The sequence below is a fragment of the Caretta caretta genome, chromosome 2 (assembly GCF_965140235.1).
Source record: "Caretta caretta isolate rCarCar2 chromosome 2, rCarCar1.hap1, whole genome shotgun sequence".
In the NCBI taxonomy this organism is placed as follows: Eukaryota; Metazoa; Chordata; order Testudines; family Cheloniidae; genus Caretta; species Caretta caretta.
The window spans coordinates 79,705,978-79,720,663 of NC_134207.1; the positions used below are offsets into that span (position 1 = coordinate 79,705,978).

The following is a 14,686-nucleotide window of genomic DNA, read 5'->3' on the forward strand; positions in this document are numbered from 1 at the left end:
TGTTTTCACTGTACTGGGATAGTTAAAGCAATACAACCTCTCACCCACCCACACAGTGTGTGGTTACAGTTATACTGTTTATAAAAGTGCTTATACCAGTGTAAAAAGAAAAGGAGTACTTGTAGCACCTTAGAGACTAACCAATTTATTTGAGCATGAGCTTTCGTGAGCTACAGCTCACTTCATCGGATGCATACCGTGGAAACTGCAGAAGAAGACATTATATACACACAGAGACCATGAAACAATACCTCCTCCCACCCCAGTGTCCTGCTGATAATAGCTTATCTAAAGTGATCATCAAGTTGGGCCATTTCCAGCACAAATCCAGGTTTTCTCACCCTCCGCCCCCCCCCCCACACACACACACACACAAACAAACTCACTCTCCTGCTGGTAATAGCTCATCCAAAGTGACCACGCTCCCTACAATGTGCATGGTAATCAAGGTGGGCCATTTCCAGCACAAATCCTGGCTTTCTCACCCCCGCCCCCGGGGAACACACACACACACACACACACACAAACTCACTCTCCTGCTGGCAATAGCTCATCCAAACTGACCACTCTCCAAGTTTAAATCCAAGGTTAACCAGAACGTCTGGGGGTGGGGAGGGGGGTAGGAAAAAACAAGGGGAAATAGGCTACCTTGCATAATGACTTAGCCACTCCCGGTCTCCATTTAAGCCTAAATTAATAGTATCCAATTTGCAAATGAATTCCAATTCAGCAGTTTTGAATTGGAATTCATTTGCAAATTGGATACTATTAATTTAGGCTTAAATAGAGACTGGGAGTGGCTAAGTCATTATGCAAGGTAGCCTATTTCCCCTTGTTTTTTCCTACCTCCCCCCCAGACGTTCTGGTTAACCTTGGATTTAAACTTGGAGAGTGGTCAGTTTGGATGAGCTATTGCCAGCAGGAGAGTGAGTTTTTGTGTGTGTGTGTGTGTGTGTTCCCCGGGGGCGGGGGTGAGAAAGCCAGGATTTGTGCTGGAAATGGCCCACCTTGATTACCATGCACATTGTAGGGAGCGTGGTCACTTTGGATGAGCTATTACCAGCAGGAGAGTGAGTTTGTGTGTGTGTGTGTGGGGGGGGGGCGGAGGGTGAGAGAACCTGGATTTGTGCTGGAAATGGCCCAACTTGATGATCACTTTAGATAAGCTATTACCAGCAGGACACTGGGGTGGGAGGAGGTATTGTTTCATGGTCTCTGTGTGTATATAATGTCTTCTGCAGTTTCCACGGTATGCATCCGATGAAGTGAGCTGTAGCTCACGAAAGCTCATGCTCAAATAAATTGGTTAGTCTCTAGGATGCCACAAGTACTCCTTTTCTTTTTGCGAAGACAGACTAACACGGCTGTTACTCTGAAACCTATACCAGTGTAGTTTATTCTCTAATGAGAACGGGAATAAGCGATACTGGTATAAAGCACTTTTATACTGGAATAGCTAAATCAACACTAGAGGGTAACTATTTTGTAAAAATCGCATCTCTAACAACAATAATTAATTTATACTGTTATAAGTGCTGTGTCTAGACTAGACCTCAGTATGATGTCTAAATTTGATAATGTGTTAATTTTTGCTTTATTCTGCCTCTGTGGTTTGTGTATTGTGATTGAAAACCCATACGAAAATCAGAAAACTGTCTGTCCACAAACCATTTAACTACCTCCATGAGATTGGATGGCTTGTGTCCTGTTTTCTAACTGGCCTAGTCCCTAATCAGTTAGGGGAAAGGGGATCTTTAAGTAAATGTGTCCTTATTTCAGGCACCAAACTACTTTTGTTGCTTATTCTCTGTGTGGCAACTATTAGGCCTGATTTGTACATGGTTCTTGTGCCAATTTAATTATTTCAGATAAGGATGTGATTTTTTTTCACTGAACTAATTAAATCTGTGCAACCCCTAATAGGGGTGCAGTTGCACTGTACAAAGATGATATATATTGATACAACTTACTACTATAAATGTCATTGGTTTCTAAACCAATATAGTTAAAGCAGTACAAAAACTGTGTGTGGACAAGCCTGTAGTTTGTCTCCGATTGCAAAAATAGGCACAAACTCCTGGGTCATCTGAATATCGTAATACTCGCTTATAGAAATCAAACCATTTATTGGAATACTACCAGTAATAACTCCAGTACACACTGGCATGGTTAAAAGTCTCTGCAAAATCCCCCGATCAGATACAACAACATGACATGAAACCAGAATAACTTAGCACTGAGATACAGCACCACATATTGATGGAGGTGTTGTCTACGCTAATCAGTACAATATTTTTCATAAATTGAAATCTGCCAGTTATATTGGGTTGACAGTACCAGTTTATAATATTTCTCAATTTCCTGTCCCTTACTGAATCATCTGAGTTGGAGTTCTGTTGACAATAAGGAAGCTGCAAAACGTAAAGACAGCCTTCCAATACAACACCAGGATCATATAAACTGTACACAGGGCATGATCATGTGAGAATCATGACCTTGAAAGGCTCTCTGTGTTGGAAGCACCCACTTTCACAGACTTGGAATAAGGAAAATGATATTTGGCAGTGGTATGTGAAGTTGTGTTGTGCTTGGATCTGATTTCAAGCAAACTATGTCATTTTCATGGCACTCTGAAATTCCATCTCTGGAGTCTTAATGTGTTTTTGGTTACCATCCTTTGCTAATTTGAAGTTGTTACCTGAGACGTTAGTGGTGATACAGCAAATACAAACTGAGTGATACCCTTAGCAAATATTATCTGCAAATCTTGACTAAAAACATGGAAAGTGAATTTGAAAGCAGGCAAAAGAAATAGATACAGTAAACCTAACTTCTAAAGACCCTAAAATCAGTGTAATATTTAGAAGGAAAGAGCACATATTGTCATATTACTTAATATATGTCTCAAACATAAATAGTTTGAAAAAGAACCTGTGAGAAGTTGACACCATATTGTATTTCAAACCTACACAATCATAGATGGGTATCTCAAAAGGCAGGGGCTTAGGGATGAACTAAAACCTGAAGTACAGCACACATCTATTAAGACACAAATGTGCAACTTCAACAGGAGGGGAACGTAGTACCTTCCACTGTAAGTTCTTTGCTTCCCTTCCCAAGGGGTACATCAGTGATGGTTCCGTCTAAGAGCTGATTTAATGCCCCACAACAAATTGGAATTTAGAAGCTTTCATCCACCCTCTGCTGCCTCACCCAACTGATCCCTCTTTCCACCACATCACACTGCTGACTTGATACATCCCACGTAAAGATGGGGTCGCTTAAAAATAAAAATTGCTCTTTTCTCCTGAAATAGTCCTAGGAGAAGCCACTGGATTCATGTTCCTCCTCCTTTTTCCTCCAGTTGATTGCCTTCCCCATTAAGGACTATGTCACAGGGCAGTCCAGCCTGTAGCACCCTCCGTTGTCAGGACACAGTAGACAAGTGCACCTGCCTCAATTCCCCTTGGGACCACCCATAAAAAGAGCACAGTTTCTTTCATTGTCTGAAACAGAGCCCCACCTCTGGGTACACATGTATATGTACCTGAATCAAGTAATCTGCCAAACCCTCATGATAAAACTCTTCTGCCAGTTCCCCCAGTTAAACATTTCAAGATGCAGTGATTATCCACTCCCCTCTCCAGAGACATACTTCCAGGTCATCACCCATGAGTCCACCAGCACTTGGTTCCTAGTTCCTTTCTGCTCTTGTTCCAGAGTCCCACACTCCAGGCCATCCACCTGAGGGTCCAGTCTCATGACTCTTCTACCATAACGTAGTCCAACAACTCAACCCTGACAGCCTCCTGGAAGTGGATCTCCAGCTCAGGAAGGTCCTAGCCAATGTCTCCTTCTTCCAAGAGAAAGCCTGCAGATCTTTTTTATAATTATTATTTTTTATTTATTTTCATTTTCTTTTAAAGAAGTTTTAACATGCACACAGACATTGTATTTAATGACACACAATATGAAATATTCATAGATAAATAATTCCCTAACCATCCTCCCTCCCCTCCCCCAAAATAGCTTCAGAAGCCCAGTTTACCTGCAGGAGTCAGTTTGTAATGTTCTCATGAAAACCAAGTGTCTTCATAGTGGAGTCTTGTTCTCCTATAGATTAATACTGGTTTTTCCAGGAGGGTGGCATAGGTTAGCTCAGTTATCCAGTCAAAGAATGTGGGTGGAAAATGACTCTTTGGGGCACTACAAGTGCTGCAGCTATCCTTTTCTTGGCATTACTCAAACAGGGTAGAACTTCTGGAATGCTCAAAACAGAGGCTTGATGCCGGGGAAACCCCAACCCCAGTCACCTTAGAGCACCATATATTTTCTTCCAAAATGTGGATATACTTTGACATTCAAAGACTACCTGAGACAGGTTTGCATTGGAGCTGTCACATCACCTCCAACATTTACTGTGTGGGGTGTCACAGAGTGTGGGGGAGTCAGGGCCCTGCACCCCCCACTTCCTGCAATTCACCGTGACTCTCAGCCAGCCAGTAAAACAGAAGGTTTATTAGATGACAAGAACACAGTCCAAAACAGAGCTTGTAGATACAGAAAACAGGCCCCCTCAGTCAGGTCCAAAATTGGGGGGTAGGAAGCCCAGGTCCTGGTTCTGGGCCTCCCTCCGTTTTCCCAGCCAGCTCCAAACTGAAACCCCCTCCAGCAGTCTCACCCCACCACTCACCCCGGCTCCTCCTCCAGCCTTTTGTCTAGTTTCCTGGTCAGAAGGTGTCACCTGGCCCCAACCCTCTCCTGGGCTTAGGTTACATGCTCAAGTATCATCCCTTAAGTGAAGTCACACCCTTACATCCCACCACCATCTAGTATCAATGAAGACAGTAAACTAGTAATACTCCCATGCAACATTACCAGGTTAATACTCTCTACTCCGTCACATGGGGTGTGCCCAGCTTTATGCAATCTCTATTCAGAATTTTGCTCTGAAAGAAATACAGAAACGGAGAATTGGATGTTCTGCATATATTGTGCCAGATGCTATCCCACCTGTCAGAAGAAATGGAGGTTCTTCTCTCCTTCTCCCCTTTTTTCTTTTAAGGAATAGCCAGTAGGATAAATGAAGGAATTCAGCTATTTGTATGTGTTACCCATAAAAATGTTTTTGGCTAACATACTTTTTAAGGTACACTTCAAGTGGAGTGTTATTTGTGGCCTGCCAACAATTCTGCAGCTCGTTTATAATTTTGCATCAATGCTTATTGTAGAAAGGATCTTGCTTTATTGGTAGCTGATATTTATCACAAAGATATGAACAGGAGGCTAAAGTTGTCCAATAATATCTTTTATGATTAATATGACTTTGGTTAGCTAGGCAGATCTGAGCTTAGAGCTACTAGCAAACTTAAATTGGGGATTGTTCCAGATTGGCATGGAAAGACATTAGAAGTGGCAATGGGCATGATTTTCTGAAGAACATTCCAAGAGGAGGTAAATATTGTTTTTCCTTAAAGGTGCGAGCAACCGTTTTAAAAATGGAAGTGCAGAGAGAGACACGCATAAAGGGGTTAATGCATTTTTTTCAATCTCAAAACACCATGAGGATTGGGAAGAGTTGAGTTTAATAAGAACCATCTTATTAAAAATCTGGATAGAAAAGCCAGGTGATATAAATACAAATCCGGTAATCCCACCTCCCCATTTGGTCATGATTTCCTAAGTATCTTGTGGGTCTGTGATGTCTTCATACTCCATAAGAAATGTTGCATAACTCTGTTTATTCCTGTGAAAGTTGAAGCAGGAAATTTAAGTAGAATTTAAGATAAATATATACATTAATCATACACTTTAAGGTCAGAAGGGACCATTATGATAATCTAGTCTGACCTCCTGCACAATGCAGGCCACAGAATCTCACGCACCCACTCCTGTAACAAACCCCTAACCTATGTCTGAGCTATTGAAGTCCTCAAATCATGGTTTAAAGACTTCAAGGTGCAGAGAATCCTCCAGCAAGTGAACCGTGCCCCACGCTGCAGAGGAAGGTGAAAAACCTCCAGGGCCTCTGCCAATCTGCCCTGGAAAAAAATTCCTTCCCGACCCCAAATATGGTGATCAGCTAAACCCTGAGCATGTGGGCAAGACACACCAGCCAGTCACCCAGGAAAGAATTCTCTGTAGTAACTCAGATCCCACACCATGTAACGTCCCATCACAGGTCATTGGGCATATCTACTGCTAATAGTTGAAGATCAATTAATTGCCAAAATTAGGCTATCCCATCGTATCATCCCTTCCATAAACTTATCAAGCTTAGTCTTGAAGCCAGATGTGTCTTTTGCCCCCACTGCTTCCCTTGGAAGGCTGTTCCAGAACTTCACTCCTCTGATGGTTAGAAACCTTCGTCTAATTTCAAGTCTAAACTTCCTGATGGCCAGTTCTACATTGTTTTAATAACTTCTACTTTTCCCAGTAAAGATATTAGCAGTGAACACCATTTCTCCATGGCTTTTGTCACTTCTCTGAGTGTGACATCTATGTTTTCAGATACTTTTTTTGATAAATCATAGAATCATAGAATATCAGGGTTGGAAGGGACCTCAGGAGGTCATCTAGTCCAACCCCCTGCTCAAAAGCAGGACCCATACCCAATTAAATCATCCCAGCCAGGGCTTTGTCAAGCCTGACCTTAAAAACCTCAAAGGAAGGAGATTCTACCACCTCCCTAGGCAATGCATTCCAGTGTTTCACCACCCTCCTAGTGAAAAAGTTTTCCCTAATATCCAACCTGAACCTCCCACACTGCAACTTGAGACCATTACTCCTTGTCCTGTCCTCTTCCACCACTGAGAATAGTCTAGAACCATCCTCTCTGGAACTACCTCTCAGGTAGTTGAAAGCAGCTATCAAATCCCCCCTCATTCTTCTCTTCTGCAGACTAAACAATCCCAGTTCCCTCAGCCTCTCCTCATAACTCATGTGTTCCAGACCCCTAATCATTTTTGTTGCCCTTCACTGGACTCTCTCCAATTTATCCACATCCTTCTTGTAGTGTGGGGCCCAAAACTGGACACAGTACTCCAGATGAGGCCTCACCAATGTCGAATAGAGGGGGACGATCACGTCCCTTGATCTGCTCGCTATGCCCCTATTTATACATCCCAAAATGCCATTGGCCTTCTTGGCAACAAGGACACACTGCTGGCTCATATCCAGCTTCTCGTCCACTGTAACCCCTAGGTCCTTTTCCGCAGAACTGCTGCCTAGCCATTCGGTCCCTAGTCTGTAGCTGTGCATTGGGTTCTTCTGTCCTAAGTGCAGGACCCTGGACTTATCCTTATTGAACCTCATCAGATTTCTTTTGGCCCAATCCTCCAATTTGTCTAGGTCCCTCTGTATCCTATCCCTGCCCTCCAGCGTATCTACCACTCCTCCCAGTTTAGTATCATCCGCAAATTTGTTGAGAGTGCAATCCACACCATCCTCCAGATCATTTATGAAGATATTGAACAAAACCGGCCCCAGGACCGACCCCTAGGGCACTCCACTTGACACCGGCTGCCAACTAGACATGGAGCCATTGATCACTACCCCTTGAGCCTGACAATCTAGCCAACTTTCTACCCACCTTATGGTGCATTCATCCAGCCCATACTTCCTTAATTTGCTGACAAGAATACTGTGGGAGACTGTGTCAAAAGCTTTGCTAAAGTCAAGATACAATACATCCACTGCTTTCCCTTCATCCACAGAACCAGTAATCTCATCATAGAAGGCGATTAGATTAGTCAGGCATGACCTTCCCTTGGTGAATCCATGCTGACTGTTCCTGATCACTTTCCTCTCATGTAAGTGCTTCAGGATTGATTCTTTGAGGACCTGCTCCATGATTTTTCCGGGGACTGAGGTGAGGCTGACAGGCCTGTAGTTCCCAGGATCCTCCTTCTTCCCTTTTTTAAAGATTGGCACTACATTAGCCTTTTTCCAATCATCCGGGACTTCCCCCGTTCGCCACGAGTTTTCAAAGATAATGGCCAATGGCTCTGCAATCACAGCCACCAGTTCCTTTAGCACTCTCGGATGCAACTCATCCAGCCCCATGGACTTGTGCACGTCCAGTTTTTCTAAATAGTCCCTAACCACCTCTTTCTCCACAGAGGGCTGGCCATCTATTCCCCATGTTGTGATGCCCAGCACAGCAGTCTGGGAGCTGACCTTGTTCGTGAAGACAGAGGCAAAAAAAGCATTAAGTACATTAGCTTTTTCCACATCCTCCGTCACTAGGTTGCCTCCCTCATTCATTAAGGGGCCCACACTTTCCTTGGCTTTCTTCTTGTTGCCAACATACCTGAAGAAACCCTTCTTGTTACTCTTAACATCTCTCGCTAGCTGTAGCTCCAGGTGCGATTTGGCCCTCCTAATTTCATTCCTACATGCCCGAGCAATATTTTTACACTCTTCCCTGGTCATATGTCCAACCTTCCACTTCTTGTAAGCTTCTTTTTTATGCTTAAGATCCGCTAGGATTTCACCGTTAAGCCAAGCTGGTCGCCTGCCATATTTACTATTCTTTCGACACATCGGGATGGTTTGTCCCTGTAACCTCAACAGGGATTCCTTGAAATACAGCCAGCTCTCCTGGACTCCTTTCCCCTTCATGTTAGTCCCCCAGGGGATCCTACCCATCTGTTCCCTGAGGGAGTCGAAGTCTGCTTTCCTGAAGTCCAGGGTCCGTATCCTGACCACCAAATCAGACCATGCCTGATGCCTAAGTAGGTTATCTCTTTACATGAATGAAAGGAAAATTATTGTATTTAAGAGGGATTTAGTCTATGAGAAATATCCATCACTTGAGTCTTGTCCCAATTTATCTGAAGTCCTCATATCTCTCTGGAGTATGCTGAAGCAGTATTAACTTTTCTACCTGGATTATCTACCTGGATCTTCACAGGTTTTGAGGACAGCATGTCTGAACCCAACTCCTCACACCCTTGAAAATCATCCCTTAAAGTCCCACTGAACTCCTACAGTGTGGTGTGAGCATGAAGGAGATTCTGGGCCTTGGGGTGGTAGAAAGGAAAGGGAAGCACATTGGTTTGGTTCCACCTTTCCATTGATTTTGCTGCCTTCCCATCCCATTTTTCTTTCATTTGCTCTCTTCTGTCTTTCACCAGATAGGGCTCATAGACAATACAGCTGCAGTGTTACTGCAAAGTTATTAAATGGCTACTTGTGCCTTGTAAAATAAAGCAATAACAGTGTTTTCAGTGTGTCATGAATTCAGTTTATTATGACCATAAAAAATAAATATGGACTAGGAATACTGCTAGCTGTGTTTTTTCAACCTATTTTTCTTATTACTGAAATAATGTTTTAACTAAATTGCAGTTTTTTCATGTTGCATATTTCCTGTACTCTTTTTCATTTGTTAATGTACCTGGGAAAGTTATGATGCTGAACTGAAAATTTTCATTCTCACTTCTTTTCTGTAATGAAAAAACTGCATGTATTTGTTACTAAGACTTCATTTTCTGAGTTGAAAGAGGACCCAAAACAGACTCCTATTGAAGGTCAAAAGCAAGGACTATTAATAAATCAGTAAAGGCATCAGCCTTCTTACATTATTTATTTTTTAATTATTGTAGTTATATTTTAATGTAAATGAATTGATTATTACTGATTTTCATGATGGCTTCAAAACTGAGAACTTCTGAGCCCAGGCTTAACAAATAAGGGTGATAAACTGTGAATATATAGTTAAACATTAGCCTGGAAGTGAAAGATAAGAAAGCATATGCTATGTCTGCAGATCAAGCAGGTAGTCAGTCAAAGCTGCAGAAACATAGCTGAGGAGTTTAAGAACTGAGGAGAATCTAAATTCAGGGACCCAGAAGGGGAAACATAAGACCAGACAATGTGCCAATTAATGGAATTAAACTGAAAGGATTTACAAGGGGTTTCCCTCAGGAGACCGTATGAAAGAAAAGACAACGGTTAATTCAATAAGGACAAAAGTATAAATGAGCTAACTATGAGAGGATGAGAATATTAGAAATGGTGTCTGAAGAATTACGGAACACTAGCTTGCAATTACTGTGAATTTATTATGCTCCAGTAGCACGTTCTAATCTGGTCTCCTCTCACCTCTGAACAAATATGCTCTCCTTAAACTCCAGTGCAAAAGGAATAATCCCTTTCGGTTCCAGTCACACTATGAAACCGATTATGATCAGCAAAAATTCAGAGTTTAACGAACAAAGGAGACATCACTCAACTTGTCTGTCCATCGTTTGTATTGACATTTGCAGGCTTCACAGCAATTTTTGATTTATTTAACACAGTTGTGTTGGTGGCATTCATGAGCAATGCAGGCCCCAGTGCTCCATTCCCCATTAAGTACGAAGACTGAGAGGGGCAAGATAGTAGGAATGGCATGGAAGTGGGGGATGGGTGGTTCAGAGCCCCTCCTCCCTCCACCCAATTCCATGCATTTAGGACTCTGTTGGTCAGCACAGGGTATGTAGGGGATGGAGTTAGAGAGAAGCAGCTTTCTGTATTCCCTTCCTAACTTGACAGATATCTCCGTGGAAGCTGAATCTCTTCAGTTCAGTTACAAGGTATGGTGCAGGCAAGACTGCTGTGCTGCCCAGCTCCCCAGGGAGCTGGCTGCTTTTGGAATTGGGTAGCCCTGGGAGACAACTCACTGGGGAGTCGGGCACCTGTGAGCAAACCAAAAAAATCTGTTTTGATTCCCCAAAACCAAAATATTTCTTCCTGCCAAAATTTTTTACTTGTCTGAGAAGACCTTTTGTCCCATGTCTTTTCAAATAATCAAAATGTTTTGTGGGAGGGAAACTCCATTTTCTGACCAGTGCTGACTGGTTCATAGTGAATCAGAACTGCTAATTACTTGTACATGTTCTCCAGCAATATGATTGTAATTAGCTATGGTGCTAATTAGTGGCACTAATTGAGGGTACTATCCATCAGAAAAAGTTCAAACTTCACACCACCCCCGTCACCATGACCTGCAAGTAGCATCTTTTACAGGAACTTTCCCTGAAGCAGAGGGGACACTTCATAGGAGAAACTCCTTTCCTATGCAGTTTGTCAACTATCAAAGGGGTAGAATGCCTCTTTTTGTTAATCCTTCTTCTAGAATTTAGCCGAAAATGCTAGCTAAAGCAGATTGCATTGCTTACTAATGCAAATATAAAATAAGTATCTTCAAAACAGTGATAAAAGAAAATCTTATTTGTCCTCTTAGGAGACCCTCCCTTCAGAAGGGAAACTCCTGTCTACCATGCAAATCCATGCTTAGAGCTACTGCATGCATTTATGGACATTGAAAAATCAGATTAGGAATCCTTATAAAAGCAGATAATCTCGGCATGCACATTTAGTTATTTCTCAAAGTTAAAATGGCAGCTGCTGTACTTCGTTCTCCTCCCCAAAAAGAATTCCAGAGGCAATTACTCCTTGTTATGGACTAATCATTTGCCAAATTAATTTTGACAAATCAAATCCCTATTGAGTCCTAAGGGAGGGGAATGTTTGCTCTCATAAATTTTCAAATGAGCAAACTGATATTTTTTAATTTGCTTAAATGAAGATTGTTCCCTAAATGTAACACTGTGTGCCAAGTTTGAGCCTGGAGCAAATGTTTTTACGGCTGAGTTATACAATGGCTGTGTGACATCTCACAGCACTGCACAAGAAAAGCCCTGCTTCTGTCCAATTGCTTTATGCCAGATTACATCTCTGCCATCTCAGCTGTTAGTGGGTGTCTCAGGAAACACTCTCCTAATCTATCATGGGGTGGTAACAGGTGAGGAAAGGAGCTTCATGTAGTGTTACATTCCTCTTGTTATGTTTTCCATGGCACTAACTAATGCTTCAAGTAACGGCACAATGTATCAAAAATAGAGTGGGCATGTCCAGAGGAAATATTTCAATGTCTCCCATAAAAGCAGGCATAGTGTTTTGACTTATTAGAGGGTAGTTCAAACCACAGATGAATCATATCTGACCCACCCATCTTTATAGATAATATTAACTGAGAAGAACGCTGTGGTTATTACCCATGCCATTTCACAGAAGCATAAATGAGAAGTGCCACCAATAATTCATCTTATTTATTTTCTCCTTTTACAATGTCCATGGAGAAAAGTAAATGGCTATTGCTTCCACAGTTCTTCTTTCCCCCTTCTCCTCCCCATATATATTGTATAGAAAATGATCATTACATGGAGTAATGCCAGCTCCTAATTCTGCAAATCGCAAATGTTGCGGAACAGCAGCTCATCAGTTGTCTTGGTTAGTGTTGCAAAACTAATTTTATTTTTGTATTCTGAGTAGCGCTCAGCTGTTTTGCTTTTATTGTATAATAATGAGTTTAGTCACCAAGGTATGATCTTACTAAATGAAGCAAGCAGAATAATAATTCAGAGATTGTGCTGACTACAGTCTCTATATACAGCCTAAAACAGTCTCTGTGGCTGCTGCCCACAAATACTCCACAGGGTTATGCAGTTGCAGAGCTTCTCCCTATTCTGAGGGGTATCTCCTCAGAAGCAGATGTATAATGTCTGAAGTGACATGAAGACTGCATCCTTCTATCCTGTGCAATGTCATACGTGGCAAGCCGACTCATGGGAATGACACATAGAACTGGAACTGCACGAGGGGGTAGATTCCTCAAAGTATTCTAGAGATAAGTACAAAGTCTCCCTTACTGATAGGTCCATTATTACTGAGGACTGGGGTCCTACCATCCCTCCCCGGTACTTAGGTTCGTATAGGATATTTTACCACACACACACACACACACATACAAAACCACTGACGATTTGGGTTTTTTAAAGGATAATCACCAAGTAATGTTTTTTTTCACATTCTAGAGTCACACAACCCCTTCAAAAATGTCTTCATCCATATCAGAAGGGAGTGTCCTTATTTTTTAACAAGACCCCAACAAAGTTGTTGTTTAATATTTGTAGAGCTTGCACCGTACAAGACAAAATAAAAGAAATCCCTTCTGGAAATACTTGCAGTCTGAAAAATGAAATAGAGGATTCACTGGGAAGAGTACTGTAAGTATTAATCTTTGAGCTTTTATATATATTAGACCTGTACAGAAGAGAGAAGTTCTGATTAGCAACGGATTTTGGAATTTTGAAATTTGGCTTCACTTTCAGTTGGAGGGAAATCCAAATATTTCTAACTTCTCTGCAAAGGAAAACTCTCTGGGGGAAAAAAAACCCCTTTGCTTTGGGTCAATCCAACCTTTTGTTTCAACAAAATCTAAAGTTACAATTCAATTTTAAACTTTTTTCTTTTCTATTATTATAATGTATACTAATAGCAAATCAAACCAATTTTGAAGCAAAAAGTTTTCTTCTAAATGAAAAATTGAAACGTTTCATTTTAAAAATGTCAAAATGTGATCTTCTGTCATTGTTGAAACTTCTTTCTGTTTTTCTTTTAGACAAAATCTGGGTGAAATCTATCAGATTTCAAAAATCACAAAAGAGTTGTGAACACAGCAATTTGTTAAAAAATGTGGATGAAAACTCACAGATTATTTTTTCCAATGTTTATCCCACTCTAAAGAATTCTAGAGTCAGCCTGATAAATGTTGAATCATACTGATTTCTTTAAGATTGGCCACACTCTTTTCCATGATCACACTCTAACCTGCGGGTACTTAGCGCCATCAATTTACAGAATTATCAAAATTTTGCCAAACCAAATGAAGACTAAGGGGGGACTGATAACAGTTTTCAAATATGTTAAGGGCTGTTTACAATTCTTCTCAATGGTCACTGAAGGTAGAACAAGAAGGGCTTAATCTGCAACAAAGGAGATTTAGATTAGCTATTAGGAAAAACTTTCTAACTATAAGGGTAGTTAAATTCTGGAATAGGCTTCCAAGGGAGGTTGTGAAATCCCCATTATTAGAAATGTTTAAAAACAGGCTGGACAAATACCTATCAGGGATGGTCTATGTTTACTTGGTTCTGCCTCCGTTCAGGGGGCTGGACTTGTCCCTTCCAGCGCTACATTTCTATCATTGTATAATTTTATGAAATTGGGGTGATTTCATTTGAATTCTGTTTTGGGGGGGGAGGAAAAAATCTGAGAATATCAAAACAGTATGTTTTGACAGCTGCCTTAATAGCATATTTTGATTTTTCATTTCGAATTGTCTTTTTGTTTTCATTTTTATTTAGTTTTATATACTAAAAAATAAAAGTCAAAATGAAACATTTCTAGTGACACAAAAGAAAAAATGTTTTTTGGAATTTTCCGTCCTGGAAAATTTCACAATTTTCCATCTACATTACAATTCAGAATAAAGCCAAACTTGAAAAACTAAATCCTTTGCAATACAACACTTCCATCCTCCACACAGTTCTGCCTGCGATCTCCTCCAGTTCAAGTCAACCTCCATTGATGGTTGTTTACAGTCAGTAGAGTGTAGTGGCAGTAATTGGTTATGTTTATGTTTATTAATTACAGGCTAATAGTTGGGAAGCTGAGTTCTAAGGGTGAAAGGAAACATGGGGGCATTGCACTACAATGTTTGATTCTGTAGGTAAAGTCTATTATGTAAGAATCTGGGATTCTCCTTGCGTGATAATCAAAATGCCTAGTGGATGGTTAGCCTATAACTAGTAGTTGGTGAACCATCAAAAGGCGTGGACATCCAGTTCTTATAAGC

General features: G+C 41.2%; 1 long non-coding RNA gene across 1 annotated transcript in view; it reads left to right on the forward strand.

Moving 5' to 3' along the window:
• Positions 1–12,972: 12,972 nt before the first annotated feature.
• The window catches only part of LOC142070780 (uncharacterized), a 75,682-nt gene continuing 73,968 nt past the window's right edge, over positions 12,973–14,686 (forward strand). Inside the window, exon 1 of the long non-coding RNA XR_012666714.1 lies at positions 12,973–13,055. This is a non-coding gene — a long non-coding RNA (uncharacterized LOC142070780). The remainder of the gene's footprint in view (positions 13,056–14,686) is intronic.